This window comes from Trichosurus vulpecula, chromosome 3 (assembly GCF_011100635.1).
Source record: "Trichosurus vulpecula isolate mTriVul1 chromosome 3, mTriVul1.pri, whole genome shotgun sequence".
Classification (NCBI taxonomy): domain Eukaryota; kingdom Metazoa; phylum Chordata; class Mammalia; order Diprotodontia; family Phalangeridae; genus Trichosurus; species Trichosurus vulpecula.
Window position 1 is genome coordinate 258,408,585 of NC_050575.1, and position 27,221 is coordinate 258,435,805.

The following is a 27,221-nucleotide window of genomic DNA, read 5'->3' on the forward strand; positions in this document are numbered from 1 at the left end:
CCATGCTCCAAAAGTAGAAGGTATTGTCTTGAGATGCAGTAAGTTCTTCACTGGAAGTTTTCAAGGAAAACCTTTAGAAACGTTGCAGAGGGGCTTCTTATTTGAATCTGAGCAGAACCAGATGTTATCTGAATTCCCTTCCAATGCTGATGTTATGGTCCTCTAAGTAATTCCTTCTCTTTGCTGTGATGAAGGAGTATGACTGCTGTTTTTACTAGCAGTAAAGTTTGATTCAGGATCAGAAAGCAGGTGACAGAAACAATTTTGGCCACTACAATCAGAAACTGTACAAAAGCAAATGGATTTTCTAGGTTCAAAGTCCTTAAAATCATGAGATATCAAATTAGATTGAACTTTAGAGATGCTCACCTCACCTCTCAAAATGTCAGTTTCCTCTTCTATAAAATGGAGCTAATATTTGTATTACCTACTGAGGAGGTAGTGATTGCAAAAATCAAAGGAGATAATGTAAACAAAGTGCCTTGTACACAGAGGCCTATAGGTGAGTTACTGTTACTCCTACAAGACCTGATTACATAAATAGATACATAGGCCAACATGAGCAAACAGAACAAATCAGGAGTTTCCCCTTCACCTAGGCCAAAGAGTGATAAAAAGATTATACCTTGCTGCTCCCTCCCACTGACTTTTCTTGTAACTTGACCCCCTGGAATGATCCAAAATTAGTGAGCAAGAAGATATAGTTGGACACCAGACATTTCTAAAGGAATGGCTGAAGATGGGTTGGTGCCTGTTAGTTACCTTGGCTCTGGAGAGGACTCCATAAGACAATAAACATTCTGTATTGATCATAACCAAAGCCATATCAAGAGCCAGCTTTCCCTAATCTTTATCAGAGATGAAACATGTCCGTCACCTGTTCTCTCTCCCTTCCCTCCCTCCATAGTTCCTACCACATGACCTAACAAAGATATGAAGGAACGGGTTGAGATCACTCAATCATAAAATTACCAAAAATAATTCTGGATCTAGAAATCTAGCCCCTCAGTCAATCTTAGGTGTATAGGAGCTGAACTTGACTGAGCCAAGGTATGATGAATGAGGACTGGCCTCACTTGTGCTGTCTTCCTCCATTCTCTCCTGACCTGGCTTTTCCTCACTTCTACTGTAATTCCCAGGTTCCAGCCAACCAGTCACAAGTCACAACAAGATTAGGATTCTCTACCTCATGTTTAAGGTATTCTTCTTGTTCTTATCCTATGCTAGTGCAAGTGTGGTGCAGGCTGACTAACAAAGAGGCAGGACTGTGGATATGGAGAATGGGGTTAGTCTGGGCCCCCATCAGTTATTTGGACTAGCTGGTTGTCCTACTAGGACTGGGACTTCCCCAACTCTAATCAAGGTTAAGGGAAAACAGCCTCTACATAGATGAAGGATCTCAGCCGGAAAGCAGTTATTAGTAAAATGGACAAATACGCCATTTGGGACAAGGAGGAAGAATGGCTGGGAGGAGAGGGTATTGACATCAAGAACTCATTATGCATTTAAATGGCATGAATATACAAAGAAGTTATTTTGTCTATAATAAAGAAAACAAATTAAGTATAAAGAACATAGGAAGAAAGACACTATCTCCTTCCAGAGAAGTATTTATAGAATGATTTTACATATATACTCATTTCTGTCTAATGGTAGCCATCTCTAGGGTATGGGGTGGGGAGGAGTGTAATGGCAAGCAAAGTGAGGCTTTTTGCTGGGTTTTTTTTGGAGTGCTTCTCAGCACTAAGGCAATAAAGTGCCTTTGATTGAGCCTTGCCTTTGATTGAATAAAGTCTTTGATGACCTGCTTAAGTCATAAAAAAGCCTAAGTCACATGAGTTTGAGTTGCAGGGTTGTGATGCCCTCTGTCCCTGAGGAACTCTATATATATTCTGAGGTTAGCATTTTGCTTTGGGGGCTTACTCATTGCAATATTGTTCATGTGATTTGGCCTGACGAGACTCTGGGTAGCTGTTAAGAAGCTCCCCACCCCTGGTTTTGAAAACCCAGATGTTGGTGCCTCTCTCTCTGGTAACTATGTATGTATTGCTATGGTCAGACAGTTAGAATCCTGCCTGTTGATTTGTGTTATTTTCTGTTTGTATAATTTTTGCTTGTAATTTCTGTTTGTGTTTTCTCTGAAGTTCAAGGTGCTGACTTTTTCCCCTGAACTAAGTGAATGATATATGCATGTTTAATTAAAGTGAGATTGTAAACCCCTTAAACTTGCTTTCCTTAGAAAAGCAGATCAAAGAACCTGTGCTAGCAGGCTTCCTGTGTGCTGATGTTATTGGCCTTACACCTCCACAGCAGCTGCTAGGCTAAGGCATTTGCTTTGGAGTCAGATGACCAAAGTTTGAATGCTAGCTCTGCCACTCATTAGTTCTCTAAATAAATAGGTCATATTTACTAGCTGGGTGACATTTGGTAAGTCAATGGAAATATGATTGAGAAATGTGAACTGTGGTTATCAATCAAACTTTCACATATAGGTTCACCGGGGATTCCAGATTTTGGTTGTGACTCAGTCAAAGCCACCTAAAATCACAGAAATCTCCACTCTAATCCCAATCATAGCCCACCTGCTTACCAGTAGGTTCCAAAATTTTAGGAACATGTATGGACCTAGAAATTTTGTCTGAAAGTACCAAGTGCAGATTCTGAGTAGCTCTCCATGCTTTATTCACTCATCACTAAGAATAAAAGTAAGAGGAATGTGATAGGACATCCCATGTCCACCCTTAAAGATGATGCTGATCCCTTCAGAAATGCTGAAAGGGGATGAGGGCAGGCTCAGCCATCCTGCCAATAACAGTAGTGTCTAGGATGGGGAGTGATTGCTACAGGGGACCTTCACTTAAAGGTCAGATAGGATAGGTAGTTCCCTTAAAGAGGCTTTGAACCTAGTCTCCTACCACACCAGCTCCTTGATATGCCCTACTCTCTTTTCTCCCAGGAGGCTGCTATGGTCAAATGGGTATTCATATCTGGGGAAAGATGTTAGATAGAAGAGGAACTGTATTGTGGACACATCAGTAAGGTTACGAAACCTGGGATCTAGCCTGGACTCTGGACCTAACTTTTGTGGACTAGAGCAAGCCTCTTCCTCTCACCCCTTTGGCCTGTTGCTCTTTCTAAGATGAGGACTATGGACTAGATGATATTTAAGCCCCCCATGCAGTACTTACCAGCCCTCTTTCAGTTGTTATTTTTTGACATTAAAATGTAAGTTTCTTAAGACAGGAACTGTCTTGTTTTCTTTTATTTGTAGCTGCAATTCTTAGCCCATCTGTCTATCACATCTATCTATCTATCTATCTATCTATCTATCTATCTATCTATCTATCTATCTATCTATGTATATATGTATGCATATATGTATATATGTATGTATGTATCTATCTGTCTGTCTGTCTGTCTGTCTGTCTGTCTGTCTGTGTCTATTGTGCTTTCCTATACTGGGAGTCAATGAGTGTAAATCATATAATAGGAGGAGATGATCATAGTTGGCTGCTCCATGTGCCAAGGTTCCATGGAACCTCCTGCCTTCCCAAATGTTCTCCTGGGTTGAGGCAGGGATCCCTGCCCAGCAGCTGAAGTGGGATCTTCAGCTTTGTCCCCGTTTTCCTCTTTGTCATGGAAATCATGTATCAATGTGTTATTATGTGTCTGGATTCTGACTGACTTTCCCATTGTCAGCTGCAAAAAGGGCACACTGTCCTCCAATAGCACACACATTGGAAAGATAGGTAACCTGGCGTCAAGCTGGAATGGTAAATAGATAGGAAATTTGAGACCTGGATTGCAATCCTAGCAAGTCAACTTATTAGCTGTGTAAATTTGTGGGAACCATCTCACGTCTTTGGGTCTTTTTAAAGTTAACTGTAAAATGGAAATCATCACACTTGCCCTCTGTGTCACAGGACTATTATGACAATCAAATTGGGATAGAGACTGGGCTGTTGTTTCATTCCTGTAGCCATTAGCCTTGCTTAATCTTTCCTACTGAGTACTCCTACTGAGTAAAGTCTTGTGGGTCCCTTTTACTTCTAAGATCAAAAATATACGCTTTTGTTTGATACTTAAATCACCTAACAACCAGCCCCCAAGGTATTTTTCCAGTCTAATTACACAGTTGCTCTGTTTATTCCTTCTATAGTTCAGTCAAACTAGCTTTCTCTTTGTTTCTCACAACACAGAAGTAGATAAGTCATCCCTGGCCCATTGCACAAATGCATCAAATCGTTTTCCCTTAAGCCAGTATTTTACTCCCCTATCCATATTATCATAGATTTATTTTGTATTTCATATATGCTCTTATTTATCGAATATAGGCTTAATTGTCTTTGTATTCCCTTTCTAAGGCATGAAGAAGGAACAAAATAAATACCTTGTGATTAATTAATGTGTAAAGCGCTGTGCTTGGAACTAGGGTCACATGATTGAAAAAGACACATGCCTTGTAGTGAATGACAACACAATCAAGTCAGATATATAGATGTGATACGACTGCTATGGAATTCAGAATAATGGGGGAAAAACAGGTTTATATTGGCTGGGAAAGATCAGGAAAGGAAAACCTTTTGGACAAGGTGATATTTAAGTTGGTCCTTGGTGGATAAATAAGTTTTCTATAGGTAGACATAGAGAACATTTCAGACTTAGTGGTTAAGAGATCAAAGACACATAGGCAGAAAAGTACAGGATTTGCTCAGATATTAAGTTTGGTAATGGGAAAGGGTACAGGAGACAATTATCTGTTACACAGTGCAGAAAAAACAATAACAACTTTGGCTTTGAGTCAGTTTTTTTTATTTTTAATTTATTGAATAAAACAAGCATTTCCTAAACATAGTAAAATGAAAAAAAGATTGTTGCACATGAACCTGCAAATCTATAATCTTGAACTTGCTTTTCCTTTGAAATAATTAAGAAAATTGTCACATAAATTTCTTTTTTTTCCCCTTTTTTCTTCCTTCACTTCCCTTTGCCCTAGAGATGGCTATCATTATACAAAATAGGTACATATATTTAAAATCACTCAATACACACTTCTCTTTATCACTTTTTTTCTTTTGATGCAGATGGCATCTTCCTTCCTAAGTCCTTTGAGGTTAATTTGGATATATGTAACACTGAAATTGGTGTATTCACTCAAAATTGTTTTTAAAACAGTATTGCTGTTATCATATATGATGTTCTTTAGGTTCTACTTATTTCTCTCTTCATTATTTCATGGAGGTCTGTACATATTTTTCTAAGATCATCAAGCTCATCATTTCTTATTCAACAGTAGTATTTCACTTGCCTTCATATACCACAACTTGTTTCACTATTTCTCAATTGAGAGGCACCCCTACAATTTCCAGTTCTTTGCAGCTTGAAAGAGAGGTATTATAAATATTTCAGAATATAGGTTCTTTTCCTTTTTTCCTCATTATATCCTAGAAATAGACCTAGTACTGGTATTTCTGGGTCAGAGGGTATTGGGAATTTAATAATTCTTTGGGCATAATAACAGATTGCTCTCCAAAATATTTGGATCAGTTCACAATTCCATCAACAATGAATTAGTGTTGCGATTTTTTCTCATCCCCTCCAATATTTCTTTCTTTCCCCTTCACTTATGTCAGCCAACCTGACAGGTTCAAAATGATATCAGTAGGTTTAATTTGCATTTCCCTAATCAATTATAATTTAGAGCATTTTTATATGACTATAAATTGCTTTGATTTTTTTATCTTAAAATTGCTTTTTCATATTCTTTGACCATTTTTCAATTGGGGAATGATTCATTCTTATAACTTTGATGAAATTCTTCATATGTTTGAGAAATGAGATGATTTATCTGAGAAAAAGTATTTTATTTTGCCTATCTTCTGCATTCTTTCTGATCTTGGCTACATTACTTCTTATTTTTGTACAAGGCCTTTTAAATTAATGGAACCAAAATTATCTATTTTACATCTCACTATGCTCTCTATATCTTGGTTATTCATAAATTGTTCACGTCTCTATATGTCTGATAAGAAATAATTCCATATTCTTCAAATTTTCTTGTAATATCTCTCTTTATATCCAGGTCATACATCCATTTTGACCTTATCTTTGTAAATTATGGAAGATATTGGTCTATGTCCAATTTCTGTCATACTGATTCCCAGTTTTCCCAACAATTTTTATTAAATATTGAATTCTTATCTTGAAATCTTAAGTCTTACAGTTGTCACATACAAGTTTACTATAGTAATTTACTGCTGTGAACTGTATGTCTACTCCTTCCCATTGAATTACCTTTCTATTTCTATTAATTGGATAAATGCCTCTGTAAACTGTATTAATTTCATCTTCATTAGTGGTATATTTACCATTTTCATTTTTAATATTACTGATTTGATTTTCTTCTCTTTTTAAAATAAAATTAACCAGTGATTTATCTATTTTTTCATAAAACCAATGCTTAGTTTTATTTATTAATATATTTTTTTACATTCAATTTTTTGAATATCACTTTGGTATTTGGGATTTCTGATTTGGTGTTTAATTGGGTATTTTTAGTTTTTTTCCAGTTTTTTAAAATTATATTCCTAATTCATTGATCTGCTCTTTCTCCATTTTATTTATGCAAACATTTAGCAATATAAATTCTCCTCCCTTTAATTCTTTTGCTGTTTCCCATTTGTTTTGATATTATATCACATTGTTGTCATTATCTTTAAAGAAATTATGATTGTTTCAATGACTACTTCTTTATCCTTCACATTATGATTAGGTTGCTTAATCTGCAATTAGTTTTTAATCTATGTTTCTGTGATCTCATATTAAATATACTTTTACTGCATTGTGATCTGAAATGGATACTTTTAATTTTTCTACTTTAAATATAAATTTTTTAGGTCTTAATATATGATCAATATGTGTAAATGTACCAGGAACCAATACCAAAAAGCTATATTCTTTTCTACATTCAATTCTCTCCAGATATCTATCATATCTAGCTTATATAAAATTCTTTTCACTTCTTTCTTTTTTATTAGCTTTACCTAATTTTGAGAAGAGAAGAATAAATTTCCCCATTATTATAGTACTACTATCAACACCTGTAATTAATTTAACTTTTCTTTTAAAAATTTGATTGCTATAGAGTTTGTTGAATTTAGGTTCAGTATTGATATTACTTCATTGTGTACGATATCTTTTCTCAAAATGCAGTTATCCTGTTTACCTCTTTTAATTAAAACTATTTTTCTAAAACTGTCTCTGAAATCATAATTGATACCTCTACATTTTTTATCAGTTAAGCATAATGAATTCCACTCCAACCTTCCACTTTAATCTGTGTATCTCTCAATTCTTAAATGTGTTTCTTGTAAATAACGTAATGTTGGATTCTAATTTTTAATCCATTCTGCCATCAATTTCCATGGGTGAGGTCATCCCATTCACATTCCAAATTATAATTACTCTTTATGAATTTACCTTATCTCATTTTTACTCACTATTGTCCTTCTCAGCCTCTCATTTTACCCTTTCACATATTTTAACATATAAAAAATAAACAGTTTGACCTTTATGAGCCTATTATACTTAATCTTCAATGCTTTCCTTATATTTCTTCTGCATATTTTATATAAAATTTTCCATCGAGTTCTGATCTTTTTGTCACAAAAATCTGAAAGTCTTTCAGTTTATTAATTATATTTATTATTTATTTATTTGTTTGTTTGTTTATTTATTTTTACATTCAGGATTATATGCAACTTTGCTGTGTAAGTTATTCTTGGTCACAACACTGATACATTTGCTATTTAAAATATAATATTCCAAGACCTACAATCTTTTGTAGTGGAAGCTGGGAGGTCTTGTGAAATCCTAATTGTATCTCTGCCGTATATAAATTGTTTTTGTTATTGTTGCTTGCAAAGTTTTATCCTTATACTGGGAGGTCTAAAACTTAGCTGTGGCATTCCTGTAAGTTTTCCTCCAGGGATCTCTTTCCAATGGTGATTGGTAGATTTTTTTGATATTTTTACATTACCAACTTGTTTTAGAATTTCAAAGTAAGCGTCCTTAATAATTTCTTGTAACATTGTATCAAGATTCTTTTTGCGATCACAATTTTCAGGAAGTCCAACAATTTTATTTTGTCTCCCCTCCATCTTTTCTCCAGGTCAGTGGCTTTGTCTTTTTAAATTTTTTAAAATTTATTTTATATACATTTTATATATTTATATATTGTATATATTTATATATTTTTATATATATTTTATACATTTTAGTTTACAACACTCAGTTCCACAAATTTTTGAGTTCCAAATTTTCTCCCCTTCCCTCTCCTCCTCCCACACTTCCCCAAGATGGCATGCAGTCTGATATATGTTCTACATATACCTTCTTATTTACACAATAGTCAAGTTGTAAAAAAGAATTATAACCAATGTAATGAACCATGAGAAAAAATAAACAAAACCAAAATAGAAGTAGAAAAGAAGAGACCAAATAGTTGGCCTCAATCTGCATTCAGACTTCATAATTCTTTCTCTGGATGTGGATAGCTTTTTCCATCATGAGTCTTTTGGAGCTGTCTTAGAACCTCGTATTGCTGAGCCAAGGCTATCAAAGTTAGTCATCAAAGATATCATGTGTCTTTAATTGTGTATAATGTTCTACTGGTTCTTCTTCCCTCATTCAACATCAGATCACGTAAGTCTTTCCAGGTTAGTATGAAGTCTGTCTGCTCCTCATTTCTTACAGCACAATAGTACTCCATTACATTCATATTTCACAACTTGTTCAGCCATTTACCAATTGATGGGCATCCCCTTGATGTCCAAATCCTTGCCACCACAAAAAGAGATGGTATAAATATTTTTGTACATAATTTTCCATTTCCCATTTCTATGGTCTCCTTGGGATACAGCTCTAGAAGTGGTACTGCTCAGTCAAAGGGTATGCATATCGTTATAGCCCTTTGGCTATAGTTCCAAATTGCTCTCCAGAATGGCTGGATCAGTTTGCAACTCCACCAACAGTGTAACAGTGTTCCAATTTTCCTACATCCTCTCCAACATTTATGATTTTCCTGTTTTGTCATGTTAGTCAATCTGACAAGAGAGATGCAGTACCTAAGAGTCATTTTGATTTGCATTTCTTTAACCAATAGTAATTTAGAACATTTTTATATTTCATCCTCTTGAAAACTGCCTGTTAAGATCTTTTGGCTATTTCTCAATTGGGGAATGACTTGTATTCCTATAAATTTGCCTCAGTTCCCTGTATATTTTAGAGATGAGGCCTTTATCAAAGACACTGGTTTTAAAAATTCTTTCTCAATTTTCTGAGTACCTCCTAATCTTGGTTACATTAACTTTGTCCAAAAACTTTTCAAATTAACATAATCAAAATTATCCATTTTTGCATTTTGCAATGCTCTCCATCTCTTGTTTGGTCAAAAATTCTTCCCTTCTCCACAAATCTGACAGGTAAACTATTCCCTGCTCTGCCAAATTGCTTACAGTGTGAGCCTTTATTCCTAAATTGTGAACCTTTTTTGACTTTATTTTGGTATATCGTGTGAGATATTGGTCTATGCCCAGTTTATGCCATACTGTTTTCCAATTTTCCCAGCAGCTTATGTGAAATAATGAATTCTTAACCCAGAAGCTGGATTCATTAGGTTTATCAAAGAGTAGATTGCTTTGTGATTTAGCTGTAAAGGCTGATATTAGAAGGAATTTGGGAGAGCAAGGGATACTTTACCTGTCAGAGTTATGGAGAAGGGAAGAATTTATGACCAAAGAAGAGATAGAGAGCAAAACAAAATGCAAAATGGATGGTTTTGATTGCATTATATTAAATTGAAAAGTTTTTGTACAAACAAAGCCAATGCAACCAAGATTAGGAGAGAAGCAGAGAATTGTGAAAGAATTTTTACAACCAGTGTCTCCGATAAAGGCCTCATCTCTAAACTATACAGGGAACTGAGTCAAATTTATAAGAATACAAGTCATTTCCCAATTGACAAATGGTCAAAAGATATGAACAGGTAGTTTTCAGAGGAAGAAATTAAAGATATCAATAGTCAAAGAAAAAATGCACTAAATCACTATTGATTAAAGACTTGCAAATCAAAATAACTCTTAGATACATCTCTCCTGCCAGCTTGGCTAACAAGACAAAACAGGAAAATTATAAATGCTGGAGATGTGGGAAAATAGGAACACTGTTACATTGTTGGTGGAGTTGCGAACTGATCCAGCCATTCTGGACAGCAATTTGGAACTTTGCCCAAAGGGCTATAAAAATGTGCATACCCTTTGACTCAGCAATACCACTTCTAGGGGTGTAACCCAAAGAGATCATAGAAGTGGAAAAGGACCCATATCTACAAAAATATTTGTAGCAGCTCTTTTTGTGGTGGAAAAGAATTGGAAATCAGGGGAAGCCCATCAACTGGGGAATGGCTAAACAAGTTGTGGTATATGAATGAAATAGAATACTATTGTGCTATAAGAAATGAGAAGCAGACAGATTTCATAATAACCTGGAGAGAGACTTACATGATCTGATGTTGAGTGAGGGGAGCAGAACCAGGAGAAAATTATACATGATTACAGACAAATGGAATCTGTAATGACTAATTTTGATAGACTTGGGTTCTCTCAGCAATGAAAGGTTCTAAGACAGCTCCAAAGGACTCATGGTGGAAAGAGCTCTCCACATCCAGAGAATGAACTATGGAGTATGAATGCAGATTGAAGCAAACTTTTTGCTTGCTCTCTTCTCTTTTTTGGTTTTGTTTCTTCTTTCTCATGACTCATTCCATTGGTTATAATTCTTCTTTACAACTTGACTATTTTGAAAATAAGTTTAATGTGAAGGTATAATGTAAAACCTATACCAAAATTGCATGCCATCTTCGGGGATGAGGGTGTAGGAGAGGGTGGGGGATAAAATTTGGAACTCAAAAATTTGTGGAACTGAGTGTTGTAAACTAAAAATAAAAAACACATTAAAAACTAAAATAAAATAAAATTAGAAAAAGAAAAAAAATAGAAAATCTGTTGGTTAATTTGATATGAAAAAAATCAAATTGGCAATATCAAAAATAAAAAAGGTGAATTCACAACCAATGAAGATGAAATTAATGCAATTATTATGAACAACTATTCCTAGTGATATGCTAAAAAATCTGACAATCTAAAGAAAATGGTTGATTATGTAGGAAAAATGAATTGCCAAGATCAATAGAAGAGGAAAAAGTGATTGAAGATGGCGTCAATGAGGTCAGTAAGAAATGTTTGTGGAACTAGAAGGATTGAGAAGCAAGTTCCATCAAATATTTATAGAACAATTATTTCAATATTGTAAAAAATTATTTCAAAATATACAAAGAAGGAATATTACTAAATTTCTTTCACTATACAAATATGATGCTTTTAATACTTAAGCCATGAAGTGCAAAAACATAGATGGAAAACTATAGACCAATTTCCCAAGTAAACAGTGGTCCAAATATTTTCAATAAAATACTAGCTAGGATATTGCAGCAATATATCAAAAGATCAAACATTATGACCAGGTGGGATTTATTCAAAGAATATAGGGCTGGGTCAATATCAGGAAAAGCACCTGCATAATTGACCATAATGATAACAAAACCAACAAAAATCGTGTCATTATCTCAATGCATGTAGAAAAAGCCTTTTAAAAAACAGAACTCTCATTCTAATTTAAAAAATAACACTAGAAAGCATAGGAATAATGGTAGCTTTCCTTAAAATTATAAGTATTATCAATCTAAAACAACAAGCATAATCTTAAACAGATATAAGTTTTTGGGGTCCAGTAATATTTGGGGTGAGATTAGAATGCCCATTATGACCACTATTGTTCAACATTGTTTATAACTGTTGCTATGGTGTATTGGTAATGGAATGGGAAGATCTTTCCCACCCATTAATAAGCCTATGTGACCTAATTTGAGCCTGAATCACATGGAAGCCTAAGTTACATGGAGCTTGTGGTGGGAAGAGCTTGCCAAACAGGTGGAGAAGGAAGGGGTGGGGCAGGAACTGTGGTGAGACAGAGCTGAGAGCAGAGGGAGAGAAAGCTGAGAGAGAGAGAGGCAGGCAGAGGCAGAGCAGCTAGTATGAGTGAGAGAAGGGAATTCTGCCTAAGGGAACTTGTTTGTGGGAAGCCCTGACAGAGGGAATTCTTGGGGATGGTGGTGCTCCCTGCATTGGTAATGCATACACACTTCTTTGTCACCATGTTTGATTTGGCTTTTTGGTATCCGAATAAATATCTTGGTTTCATCTTTGAGGAAGAGAGTGTGTTATATTTTGCTATTCAAACCTGGAAATATGTTAGCATATACATAGCAGCTTCTGTGGCTATCACATTGGCAATGTATATGGCAATAAGACAAGAAAAAAATTGAAGGAATTACATAGTCAGTGAGGAAATAAAAAATGTCACTCTTTGCAGGAAATATAATATAGATATAGCTAATTGGAGGTGGCAAGATAATCCATGAATTCTTCTAATAATGTACATTCTTATCTCTTTGATGTGTCCAGACCTGGTCAGCATATATATTAGCACCTCCTCTCTCCTGCTTGGCTGAGACAGGTCAAGCCTCACCTCTAGCTCCCCAGATGTTGGATTATTTGTTTAAGCAATGGCTGGGACTGCCAAGATCTGGGTAAAGAGACAAAGAAACACAGTCCCTTTTGGAATTTCCACATCAAGTCTTCCTGGGGCACTCTGGAGTTTGTCTGAAGGACAGGGAAAAGCTGCCTTTGGCCACATCTCCACTAGAGTGCTCCCTTCCCTCAATCACTATCTTATCAACTCTATTTCATTTCTTCTTCCACCTCAGTAATGGGTGTCTTTTGTAAAAAAAATGCTTTTTTTCTGTTTTAGACCAAAGAGTTTACAACTAAGAGAGACATTAGAATTTATTTGCCAAAAGAATGTTATTTCACGGACATGGAAACTAAGACCCAGACAAGGAAAAATTTACAAAAGCTACATGATTATTGGAAGTATTAGACTCAAACTAGAGGTAAGGATTTTATAGCAGTGATCCTTTCATTAGAAGATGGCCTCTGTCATCATGTCAAATAGTGAAATTCTAGAGTAACCCTTGGCTCAAAGGGCCAGTCTTATGGGATGCTCTCCTCACTGGCAGAGATTTGTTATTCAGCACTTCTCCACTGTGTGAGAGGTGAGTGATCTTGGTGAGACCTGGAAAGAAGAGTGATCTGGCTCCTGGTTTTCAGAGTTCATTGGGAAGATTCAGGGTTCCAACTTCTCTTTAGGTTTATGAACAGAGAAAGCGAATCTGAGCTGATGTGTAAAATTTTGATTTATGGCCTTATTGCCAATGTTCAAAGCTATGATGATTGCGTGACTCAGTGTTCCCAGACCTAATGGTCACTTCGTGTTGGAGGAAGTGTCACTCAGTCTACAGCTTTGTATTCCCTGATATTTGTCATGTAGTCAAGTCACCCCCTACCTTGGAAAAGAATGGACATTCAAGGGTCTAACCTTTTTGGCTGATGTGGACCCACCTGAATTATTTTTATCTTATTACAAAAGTTATCAGTAAAAGCTGGAACTGTCTTCAAGCTATTTCTGATCTCTAGTAATCAGCCCATCAATGTGTTGGTGTTGAAAGGAAAATTCATCATTTGGATTTTTCACCCTGACTAATGAGGCAAAACTCAGATCAAAGAGAATTTAAGGGAGGTTATTTTAAGTCAAGGTAGCAACATACTAAAGGGATGATGGCTGGAGATCAGCAATAGCTTCAAGGTAAGGCCAGGTTTTATAGCTAAATTAAGATAATTCAGAAAGGCCCACCTCAGCAGTTGAGGCTGAGTCATTGCATCTCATTTCCCATCAAAGGTAGCAAGTACATGACAATTTGAAGGTAGGGATACATGACAAAGAACAGGTAAAGAAAAAAATGGCAAGCTTGGTATTTCCTTCCCCATCAGGGCCTCCTTCAACACTGATTCATAAGAAGGGCTGAGAACAATGAGGTACTGAATAAAACTAACTTTGAACAATTCCCCCATTTGGTGCTAACCGTATGTATGGAAATGACTAAACTACAAAAGGATATGCATACATATATATATATAATTTTATGTATGTATTTATATTTATGTGTATATATGTATTTATATACATATAAGTGTGTGTGTGTGTGTGTGTGTGTGTGTGTGTGTGTGTGGTTCAGCACTATATTCAATCTTATATTGTACTTTTATCCCCAACTTCTTCCTCATAGGCTCTTCTGCTGATTGTGCTAAATTAGTGGGAACTTAAACTCACAAGTCATAATCCCATGTTTCTATCAATGTCATAAAATTTAGTAAATTTATATAGTCATAATCTCAGGTGTCTCCCAAGGAGACAACCCTTATTAAATAGGTGTTATATGTAAACTATGGCATGTTATAGTTCAAACGGCTCAGAGGGCACAACATGTAGTAATTTTAGGGAAGAGATGTACATTATAGAAAAGTTGCCCCCCCAAAAAACTTAAAAAATATAAATATAAACCAAGAAGATCCAATTAATAAAATTATGATCACCAATATCAAATAACAGCAATCTTCCTTGTAATCTAGTTATCGCCTCCCAAGGTTCAAGTAATCATCACATTTCATCCTGAGTGTCAGAAGTCCCATGTACTTGTCTGGTCCCTGGAAAAATTTCCTGTGGATATCCCAGAATAGATATCTTTCTTTCTTAGCCACTTTCTAGTATAGTCTCATTCCAGTGGTGATGCTTCTCTGGTTCCAAGTCACTTGTAGAGTCCTAGGTGATTCTATGAAAAAAAAATATTTCGCAAAATGGATCCCAATACAGTTTGGTACACCCTCTTAAATTTGCTTTTTCCAATAACTGGGTCATATAGTAAAAACCAGTTCAAGCTTCATGGTTCTGGTCTCATTAACAATAGAACTATAAGAACATCAAATTTAGGAATCCATAGTTATTTGAAATTTTAGAAAATTTTAGTTATCATATTTGACTTGCTGTTTCTTTCTTTGTATTTTTCAGTATAACTTTACATGTAAACTCCTAAATCAAGTTTCTAGAACTAATTTTTATAAGACGTGGAAGACTTTTGTAGAACTTGTCATTGGAACATGCTCAAGGCCTCTATGTTCCATTATAATAATTTATTTGACATATGTGTGTATGTGTATCTGTGTGTGTGTGTGTGTGTATTCCATTGAGGTTTAAGGAGCCAGATCATTCTGCAATTAGATATTTTCTCCTAGATAACCTATACTTTGCCTTCCATCAGGAAAACCTGAGTTCAGATCTGGCCTCAGGTACTTCCTTCAAAATATAGCTCAAGAGCTACCTGCTACATGAGGCCTTTTCTGAGCCTCATGTAGGTCTTCCCAGTGGCTAGACTAGCCCATTGTCTTACCTATGAGCCCTCTCCCTCAACAGTGCACTCCATTAATTACTTTACATTTACTTTGCATTTATTTCCTATTTAAAATCCCACACCCTGGCTTTCCAGCGGTATGGGAAACCCCAGGTAAGAAAACTCTCTCAGCTGTTGTAGACAAGTGACTACTCCATATCAAATAGTCTAAGAGAGTGGCCAGCAGCAATGGGAGGTTTAAAAAATTCATTAGTGAGTAATAGATGGGATTTGAACCCAGGTCTCTCTGACTCCAAGGCATGACCATTACCTGGGATGCCAGGCTTTATCTGTCACAGGCCTAGACTAAAAACAAGTTTGCATTCATTCATAGGTGTAAGTGTTGCATGAACAAGTAGATAGGATGAAAGCTCCTTAAAGGCAGAGAGAAGGTGTAGAGTCAGGAGAGGGAGTATTGGTTATGAGAAGGAGCGAAAAGACCAGTTAATGTTCCTGAATATGTGTACTTGAGTATATGGAGGATAGCAAAGTATAAGATAACTAGACAGGTAGGAAGGGACTAGGTTGTGAAGGGCTTAACAGCAAATGGAGGATTTTCTTTTTGATCCTAGAGATAACAGGAAGTGACTGGAATTTGTTGAGTATGGAAGAGACATGGTCACACCTGTGTTTTGAAAGATCACTTTGGCAGAAAGAAGATATGTAACTGTGATGGTGACTATGCAAGTGAGCACAAAAAAGAGCTGTATGTGAGCTCAAGGCAGTTTTAAAAGATGAGGAGAGAGAGAGAGAGAGAGAGAGAGAGAGAGAGAGAGAGAGAGAGAGAGAGAGACACAGAGAGAGACAGAGAGAGAGAGAGAGACAGAAAGAGAGACAGAGAGAGACACAGAGACAGAAACAGAGAGACAGAAAGAAACACACACACAGAGAAATCTTTTTGGAGATATAGCGAATTCTTGGTGAGGAAACTCTACCAACATAGGACAGCTCCTTCTTTGCATTTGAGGGATTTAGAGAGTTGTCTGGAGCATGTGAGATAAGTGGCTCAGTGGAGTCACCCAAAAGTTTGAGTGAGAAAAAGAACTAGAATCCAGCTTTTCCAGAACCTGAGGCCAGCTCTCTATCCCTTCCAGCAGCAGCAAATTTATTTCAGATTAAGTGTCCAGGCCAAAAGAAAGGAAATGGAACAAGTTACATAATTTTTAAAATCAAATGACTTGTTTTCTGTGCCAGTTCTAAAAAGTTGTGCCAGCCTGATCAGAGGAGCTGCCATAAACAGAATGTCCAGTCCTCTATTGCTGTACACCATTAACCTCCACCCACACCACAATGTGAATATTTTCAGAAGGTGGAGCCTTAGCAAAAGAAAATAAATTTTTGGGCTTTAAAGTTGTAGACATCTCACAGATAAGAATGTTCTGAAGATTGTCCTTCTGTGCCAAAAAACACTAAATGAGTTGAACCTCAGGTGTAAGTTTGGAGTTCCAAGTTTTGTGTTCTAGAGACTGATCAAACATAGAGATGGGAGGTGGCAAGACAATGCACATGCTATGTTCATAATGTGTATTGTTCTCTTTTTGATATGTCCAGATCTGGTCACCATGTACCTTATCACATAATCCTCTCTGTTTATCTAGGACAGGTTAAGCCCCATCTCTAGATCCCCAGATGTTGGGTTATTTCCTGAAGGATTTACTAGGGCTGCCAAGATCTGGGCAGAGGGACAAAGAAACACAGTCCCTTTTGGAATCTCCATTGCAAGTCTTCCTGGGGCATCCTAGAGACTTGTCTGAAGGAAAGGCACTAGCTCCTTTGACCATGTCTCTAATAGAGCTCTTTTCACCTTGAACTTTGTCTGATCAACTCTATTTTTCATTTCCTCTTTCACTACTGTAATGAGTCATTTCTATGTAAATTCTTCATCTCTTTGTTCTATTTCAGACCCAAAAATTTACAGCTAAGAGAGGCATTAGAAATTATTTACTAAAAGATTGTGATTTTGCAGTCATGGAAACTGAGAAATAGAAAGAGGAAAAAAAATTGCCCAAAGTAACATGATTATTGGAAGTGTTAGGCTCAAACGAGATGGAGAGGATTTTTATAGAAGGGAACCTTGCTTTCTTTAGAAGATATCCTCTGTCATCATTTCAGGTAGTGAAATTTCAGTGTAGCTCTTGGCTCAAAGGGCCAATTATATGGGATGCCCTTCTCACTGGTGGAGATTTGTTATCCAATGCTTTTCTACTGTGTGAGGGGTAAGAGGTCTTGGTGAGAGCTGGAAGGAAGAGTGATCTGACTCCTGGTTTCCAGGCGTGAGTGACAGAACTCTGGATTCCAACTTCTCTTTAGGTTTACAAAAAGAGAAAAAGAAACTGAGAAGCTGCAATTTGAAACTTTGATGATGTTTCTATTGTTAGTATTGAAATCTGATAACTCAGTAGCCCATATTTCCATACTTGCTCATCACTTACTGTTGGGGGAGGTGTCACTCAGTCTGCAGCTTTGTATTACCTGATATTTGTCATTTAGTCAAGTCATCCCCTACCTTGGGGAAGAATGTACATGCAAGGGTCTAACCTCTTTTGCTGATGTAGACCATTCTGAATCATTTTTTATCTCATTACAAAAGTTATCAGAAAAAGCTAGACCTGTCTTCAGGCCATTTCTGAGCTCTAGTAATCAGACTATGATTGCGTTGGTTTTGAAAGGAAGATTCATTTGGGCTTTTCACCCTGATTAATGAGGCAAAACTCAGGACAAAAAGAATTAAAAGAAGTTTATTATAAGTATGTCAAGGTAACAACACATTGAAGGGCTGGTCACTAGAGATTAGCTATTGCTTCAAGATGTGGTCAGGGGACCAGGGCTCTGCAGTCCTTGGGGCAATGAAAGGTAGAATTAGTAGTCAGGTATGGATGAAGGTAACGTTCAGCAGCTAGGGGCCCAGATGCTTGAATTTGGGAGATAGATAGTATCATAAGTCCATTACCACATCCTGGGCAGTGTATGGTGGGAAATAAATAAATATTTATTAAGCTCCTACTATGTGCTAGGTACCTCACTAAATGCTTTCCATATGATATCCCATTTCACCCATTCTCTCTACTCCATCAACTATGTCCATCATATCCTGAACCCCTGGACTCTCGGGAGCATTCTGAAGCTCAAAGCATCATGGCCTCTAGCTCACCTACAACCCAACCTCAAGTCCAATCTCTCAAACTGTCCAGGGAAATTTAGAAAGCTAGGACCCCAGCACCCCTGCTCCAAAAGTAGAAGGTTTGTCTTCAGAGGCAGTAAGTTCCCTTCACTGGAGGTTTTCAAGGAAAACCAGAAAACCATTTATTGGAAGCATTGAAGAGTGGCTTGTTGTCTGGATCTGAGCAGAACCAGAGGTCATCTGCATTCCCTTCCATGATGAGGTTGTGATTCTCTAAGTAATCCCTTCTCTTCACCATAGTGAAGGAATATGACTGCTGTTTTTACTAGCAGAAAAGCATTGCTTGGGACCAGAAAGCAGGTGACAGAAATAATTCCTGCCATTATAAACACAAATTGTACAAAAGTAAATGGATTTTCTAGGTTTGAAGCCCTTAAAATCAAGAGATATTAAAATTTATTGAACTTTACAGATGCTCACCTCACCTCTTAGGATGTCAGTCTTTTTATCTGTAAAATGGAGCTAACATTTAATATTTAAGGTATTTTTCTTCATTTCTGTACTGGCACAGGTATAATACAGGCTGACTAACAAAGAGATGGAACTGTGGAAATCGAGAATGGGGTTATGTTGCAACAATCCAACAATCCAGCTAGCAGCTGCTGTGGGGAGTGTAAAATCAACAACCAGCTCAAAGAATGCTGCAAAAGCCCACGTTCTCTTCATCTGCTTTTCTTTTTCTTTTGTTTTAATTTCTTTATTTATTTTTAGTTTACCACACACCGTTCTACATAGTTTTGAGATCCAGATTTTCTCCCCTCCCTCCCCCCTCCCTCCCCAAGACGGCATGGAATCTCATATAACTGTCATGTATAACTTCGCATTGAATTAATTTATGCACTAGTCAAGTTGTGGAGAAGAATTTTGACCAATGGAATGAATCATGAGAAAGAAGAATCAGAATCAAAAAAAAAAAACCAACCCAAAAACAAAAACAAAAGAGAAGCAAAAAAGGCGAGCGTGTAGTGCGCCTCGATCCATATTCAAACTTCACAGTTCTTTCTCTGGATGAAGATAGCATTCTCCATCTTGAGTCCCCTGGAGTTGTCCTTGCCCCTTAGGTTGCTGAGAAGAGCGCAGTATGTCAGGGTTGGTCCTCACGGAATCCGTATATCTGTGGCTGTGCACAACGTTCTCCTGGCTCTGCTCCGCTCACTCAGCATTATGTCGTGTAGGTTTTTCCAGGTTGTTACGAAGTCTGCATCATCCCCATTTCTTATGGCACAATAGTATTTCATCACCTTCATATACCACAGCTTGTTTAGCCATTCCCCAATTGATGGGCATCCCTTTGATTTCCAATTCTTGGCTACCACAAAAAGAGCTGCTATAAATAGCCTTGTACATATGGGTCCTTTTCCCACTTGTGTGATTTCTTTGGGATACAACCCTAGAAGTGGTATTGCTGGGTCAAAGGGTATGAACATATCTACAGCCCTTTGGGCATAGTTCCAAATTGCTCTCCAAAATGGGTGGATCAGCTCACAACTCCACCAGCAATGCCACAATGTTCCAATTTCCCCACATCCTTTCCAGCATTTATCATTTTCCTGTTTTGTTATTTTAGCCAATCTGACAGGAAAGATGTGGTATCTAAGAGTTGTTTTGATTTGCATTTCTCTAATCAGTAGTGATCCAGAGCATTTTTTCATATGCCTATAGATAGCTTTAATTTCTTCCTCTGAAAACTGCCTGTTCATATCCTTTGACCATTTCTCAATTGGGGAATGGCTTGTATTCCTATATAGTTGGCCCAGTTCCCTGTATATTTTAGAAATGAGGCCTTTATCAGAGATACTAGTTGCAAAGATTTTCTCCCAATTTTCTGCTTCCCTCCTAATTCTTGTTGCATTGGCTTTTTTTGTACAAAAACATTTCAATTTGACATAATCAAAATTATCCATTTTGCATTCTGTAATGCTCTCTATCTCTTGTTGGGTCATGAATTCTTTACTTTTCCATAAATCTGATAATAAACTATTCCTTGCTTTCCCAAATTACTTATAGTATCAGCTTTTACTCCTAAATCATGAACCCATTTTGACTTTATTTTGGTATATGGTGTAAGGTATTGGTCTATGCCCAGTTTTTGCCCTACCATTTTCCAATTTTCCCAACAGTTTTTGTGAAATAGTGAATTATTAGGCCAGAAGCTGGTCTCTTTGGGTTTATCAAAGAGTAGATTGCCAAACTTGTTGATTTCTCCTACTTGTGTACCTATGCTATTCCACTGATCCACACCCCTGTTTCTTAACCAGTACCAGGCAGTTTTGATGACTGCTGCTGTGTAGTACAGTTTAATATCTGGTGTGGCTAAGCCACCTTCTCTAGCATGTCTTTTCATTAATATCCTAGATACTCTAGACCTCTTGTTTTTCCAAATGAATTTTGTTATTATTTTGTCCAGCTCAGTAAAAAAATTTTTTGGTAGTTCGATTGGAATGGCACTGAATAGATAGATTAATTTAGGTAAAATTGTCATTTTTATTATATTAGCTCGGCCTAACCATGAGCAACTGATATTTTTCCGTTTATTTAGATCTGATTTTATTCGCGTGAAAAGTGTTTCATAGTTATGTTCATATAGGCCCTGGGTTTGTCTTGGCAAATAGACTCCCAAATATTTTATAGTGCCTTCAGTAACTTTGAATGGAATTTCTCTTTCTATCTCTTGCTGTTGGGCTTTGTCAGTAATGTATAGGAATGCTGAAGATTTATGTGGGTTTATTTTATATCCTGCAATTTTGCTAAAGTTGTTTATTATTTCAAGTAGTTTTTTACTTGATTCTCTAGGATTCTCTAGATAAATCATTATATCATCTGCCAAAAGTGATAATTTAGTCTCTTCTTTTCCTATTCTAATTCCTTCAATTTCTTTTTCTTCTCTTATTGCTACAGCTAATGTTTCTAGTACCAAATTGAATAATAGGGGTGATAATGGACATCCTTGTTTCACCCTTGATCTTATTGGGAATGCATCTAATTTATCCCCATTACAAATAATGCTTGTCGATGGTTTTAGGTAGATGCTATTTATAATTTTGAGGAAGGTTCCACTTATTCCTATGCTTTCTAGTGTTTTTAATAGGAATGGGTGTTGTACTTTGTCAAAGGCTTTTTCTGCATCTATTGAGATGATCATATGGTTTCTGCTAGTTTTGTTGTTGATATGGTCAATTATGCTAATAGTGTTCCTAATATTGAACCAGCCTTGCATTCCTGGAATAAATCCTACCTGGTCATAGTGTATTATTCTCGTAATGAGTTGCTGCAATCTTTTTGCTAATATTTTATTTAAAATTTTTGCATCAATATTCATTGGAGAAATTGGTCTATAATTTTCTTTCTCTGTTTTAACTCTACCTGGTTTGGGTATTAGTACCATATTTGTGTCATAAAAAGAATTTGGTAGGACTCCTTCTTCACCTATTTTCCCAAATAGTCTACAAAGTATAGGAATTAGTTGTTCTTTAAATGTTTGATAGAATTCACATGTAAAACCATCTGGCCCTGGAGATTATTTCCTAGGGAGTTCATTGATGGCATGCTCAATTTCTTTTTCTGATATGGGGTTATTAAGAAATTTCACTTCCTTCTCTGTTAGCCTGGGCAGTTTATGTTTTTGTAGATATTCATCCATATCTCTAAGGTTGTCAAATTTATGGGCATACAGTTGGGCAAAATAATTCCTAATTATTGTTTTGATTTCCTCTTCATTAGAGGTGACCTCATCTTTTTCATTTTTGATACTGGGAATTTGATTTTCTTCTTTCTTTTTTTAATCAAATTGGCCAAAGGTTTATCAATTTTATTGGTTTTTTCATAAAACCAGCTCTTTATTTTATTTATTAATTTAATAGTTTTCTTGGTTTCAATTTTATTCATCTCTCCTTTGATTTTCAGTATTTCTAATTTGGTATTTAATTGGGGGTTTTCAATTTGCTCTTTTTCTAGCTTTTTCAGCTGTATGCCCAGATCATTGATCTCCTCTTTCCCTATTTTATTCATGTAGGCATTTAGAGATATAAAACTTCCCCTAAGAACTGCTTTTGCTGCATCCCATAAGGTTTGGTATGTTGTTTCATTATTGTCATTCTCTTGAATGAAATTATTAATTGTTTCTCTGATTTGTTCTTTGGCCCACTCATTCTTTAGAATTAAATTATTTAGTTTCCAATTAGTTTTTAGCTTATTTTCCATGGTACTTTATTGAAAATGATTCTTGTTGCATCATGATCTGAAAAGGATGCATTGACTACTTCTGCTATTCTCCACTGGATTGTGAGGTTTTTATGCCCTAGTACATGGTCAATTTTTGAGTATGTGCCATGTACTTTTGAGAAGAAAGTATATTCCTTTTTATCCCCATTCAGTTTTCTCCAGAGGTCTATCATATGAGCCTTTTCTAAAATTCTGTTCACTTCCTTAACGTTTTTCTTATTTATTTTGAGGTTAGAGTTATCAAGTTCAGAAAGGGGGAGGTTGAGGTCTCCCAATATTATAATTTTGCTGTCTATTTCTTCCTGTAACTCCCTTAACCTCTCCTCTAAGAATCTGTGTGCCTTACCACTTGGTGCATATATGTTGAGCAATGAAATTTCTTCATTGTTTAAGGTGCCTTTTAGCAGGATATAATGTCCTTCCTTATCTCTTTTAATGAAATCTATCTTTACTTTTGCTTTGTCTGAGATTAGGATTGCTACACCTGCTTTTTTTACTTTAGCTGAGGCACAATATATTTTACTCCAGCCTTTTACCTTTACCCTATGTGTACCCCCCTGTTTCAAATGTGTTTCTTGTAAACAGCATACTGTAGGATTATGGTTTTTAATCCATTCTGCTATCTGCTTCTGTTTTGTGAGAACGTTCATCCCCTGCATGTTCAGGGTTATGATTTCTATCTGTGTCTTTTTCTCCATCCTATTTCCCCCTGTTTATGCTTTTATTTCTCCCTTTCCCCTTCTCCTCCTCAACAAAGCTTTGCTTTTGACCGCCACTTGCTTCAGTTAACCCTCCCTCTTTATTCCTCTCCCTTATCTTACCGTTACCCACTAGCTACTTCTCCTCTCCCTTCTGACCACCCCCCCCTCCCTTTTTCCCTCCTTGCCCTCCCACTTCCCATAGGACGAGTTAGATTTCTAAACTTATCAGAGTATGTTATTCCCTTCTTGAACTAGATCAGATGACAGTAAAGCTCAAATACTGCTCTTCTCCCTCCCTTCTTTCCCTCTACTCTAATATGTTTTTGTGCCACTTCATTTGGTGTAATTTACCCTTTTCTACTCTCTCCTTACCGCTTCTCTCATAGCCCTCCCTTTATATCTCTTACTTATATTTTTTATCTTTACATCAGTTAATTTATACAGGCATTCACAACCTATGTATATCGCTTTCAAATGTCATAATAGCTGTACCATTCACAAGAATGACTTATATACACATACACACATACACATATACACATATATATATATATATATATATATATATATATATATATATATATATATACATATAAAACATACACAAGATGATATAATCCTACATACAGATGTAAACAACCTGCCCTTATTGGTTAATAAGATTTGTGGGGTTTTTCCCCCTGGTTACCTTTTTATGTCTCTCTTGAGTTTTGTATTTGGAGATCAAATTTTCCATTGAGTTCTGGCCTTTTCATCAGGAAGGTCTGGAATTCCCTTATTTCATTGAATGTCCATCGCCTTGCCTGGAAAATTATGCTTATTTTTGCTGGGTAGTTGATCCTTGGTTGTAGTCCCAGCTCCTTTGCCCTTTGGAATATCATATTCCAGTTTCTCCTGTCTTTTAATGTGGAAGCTGAGAGATCCTGCGTGACCCTGACTGTAGTTCCACGATATTTGAATTGCTTCTTTTTGGCTGCTTGCAGTATTTTCTCCTTGAGTTTATAGCTCTGAAATTTGGCTATAATATTTCTTGGTGTTTTCAGTTTGGGATCTCTTTCAGGGGGTGATCGGTGAATTCTTTCAATGACTATTTTGCCCTCTGGTTCTAGGACCTCTGGGCAGTTGTCTTTGATAATTTCTTCGAAGATACTGTCAAGGCTCTTTTGTTCATCGTGGATTTCTGGTAGACCAATAACTCTCAAATTGTCTCTCCTGGATCTATTTTCCATGTCAGTTGTTTTGCCAATCAGATATTTCACATTTTTTTCTATTTTTTCATTCTTTACGTTTTGTGTTATTACTTCTTGGTGCCTCATAGATTCTTTAGCTTCTGCTTGCTCAAGTCTAATTTTTAATGAGTTAGTGTTTACATTTTGCTTTTGAGTCTCCTTTTCCAATTGGTTGATTTTGCCTCTCAGGGTGTCCTTTTCTCTCTCTAGATTCTGAATCTCCATAGCCATTTCGCCAATCTTATTCTTTAGGGACTTGATTTCATCAGTGGATTTTTTCTCCCTTTTTTCTATTTTTTCCATATTTTCTTTTAGCTCCATAATTTGGTTTTTAAAATCCTCCTTTAGCTCTTCCAGCAGTGCTTTTTGGGCTGGGGACCAGTTCATATTACCTTTTGAGGTATCTGATGTATCTACTGTATCATTCCTTCTTCTTCCATATTTGTATTTTGATCCTGCCTATCGCCATAAAAAGAATCTATTGTCCTCGGTTTTTTTGTGTTCTTCTTCATGTTAGTTTGCCTTTTGCTGGCTTTACAATGAATTTCTATATGTGGGCCTCAGGACTTTCTGTCCCAGCTTTCTTATTCTGGGGATTGTGAGTCTAGTATTATAACCTTCAGTTTCCTGAGGTGTGGGGGAGGGGTCTGGCTGCCTGGCGTCTCACTCCCTGTGGGTGCTCTCCGGCACTTGCTTTTCAGCAATGGTCTCAGCTGTTTGTTGTTTGAGCTGATGTCTGGCACTTCCCCTGGGGGAGCAAGGTTACGTCTGGGCTCCTGGCGTTGACTGCTGCCGACTCTGCCCCTATGGGACTAATGAACTTCTGCTATTTGACCACTGAAGCCCCACTACTTTCTGCTCAGTTCCAGCATTCTTTTTTTTTTTTCCCGAGGGATTCTCCGGGTGGGGAGGGGAGGGATTAGAGCTATTTACCTGGCCATTAAGGCTCCCAGAGGTTCAAGAAGCCGCGGTTCATACGTGTGGGCTGCAAACTTCTGGAGACGATATTTCACGGCCAGTGGTGTGCGCTGCCTCTCGTCGCTTCCACAGACTGCCGTCCTGTGTTGGGAGTCCTGGGGTTCTCCGCCAGTTTTGGGCGCCCGGCTTTCTCCCAGCCCGTCTCCCACGTGGATTTCCTGGCCAGCCGCTTCCGCCTTGGTCTGGAGCGGCTCTGCACCGAGCACTCTCCGAGCCTACAGGTTCGTGCCTCCGGCCTTTCAGACTTTCCCGGCTTGGAAATTTGCCCCACGCAGACTGCTCACGGTTTCTGACTCTCTCAAATCTGCTCAAATTCACTTTTTTTATAGGAATCTGACAGACCTTGTGAGAGAGCTCCGGTAAGACGCTGCCTTCATGCGGCCATCTTGGCTCCGCCCCCTTCATCTGCTTTTCTAAAGAAAGCAACATTAAGGGGTTGACAAGTTTACTTTTATCCATCATACAAATATCCTTCACTTAATTCAGGAGAAAAAGCCAGCACCCTGAACTTCAGAGCAAATACAAACAAATTACCAACATCGACAGACAAACCAAATACAATTCATAGTTACCAACATCTGAGTTCAGCCCAGGAATGCCTAACAAGGGCCGGCCCAGAGTCATGCACGCCACCACTGCTGTGGGTCAGAGCTCCAAAAAAGAGAGAGCCAACCCCTTGTTTTATACCCTCTTCAGGGTCAAGGGTGAGTCACACATGCGACTCACCCACATGACCTAAAATCGTCACAAAAATGCGACTTAAACCCATTTGTTCTAAAAGCCTCTGATGTCACAAACATGTCAATCAAACCCATGTAAACTAGGCTTTCCCTTGAGGCAAGGAGGTCATCAAGAACTCCCAATTTAATCAAGGAAATAAAGGCCAAAATCTTCAAGTGCACTTGGTTGAATTAAGTGCTAAGAGCCCATTTTGATTGCCAACACAGATTAGTCTGGGCCCTCATAAGTTGTTTGGACTAGCTGATTCTCTTACTAGGCCTGGGACTTCCCTAACTCTAATCAAGATTAAAGGAAAACTGCCTGCACACAGACCTAGGAGCTCAGTAGGAGTACAGTTAAGTAAAATGGATAAATATGTCATTTGTGACAAGGAGGAAGAAGGTCTGAGAGGAGAGGGAATTGGCATTAAGAATTCATTATGCACTTAATAGCATAAATAAACAAAGACTTTATTTTGTCTGTGATAAATAGCCAAATTAAACATAAAGGATATATGAACAAACATATTATCTCCATCCAGAGATATACAGAATGATTTTACACATATGTACCTATTTCTGTCCAATGGTAGTGATCTCTAGGGTGTGGGGTGGGGAAGAGGAAAAAAGAAAAAAGGGAAATTTACATCATAATTTTGTTGCGTATTTGAAAGGAATAGCCAAGTTGTGCACTTTAGATTTGTAGATTCATATACAATCATCTTTTTACTG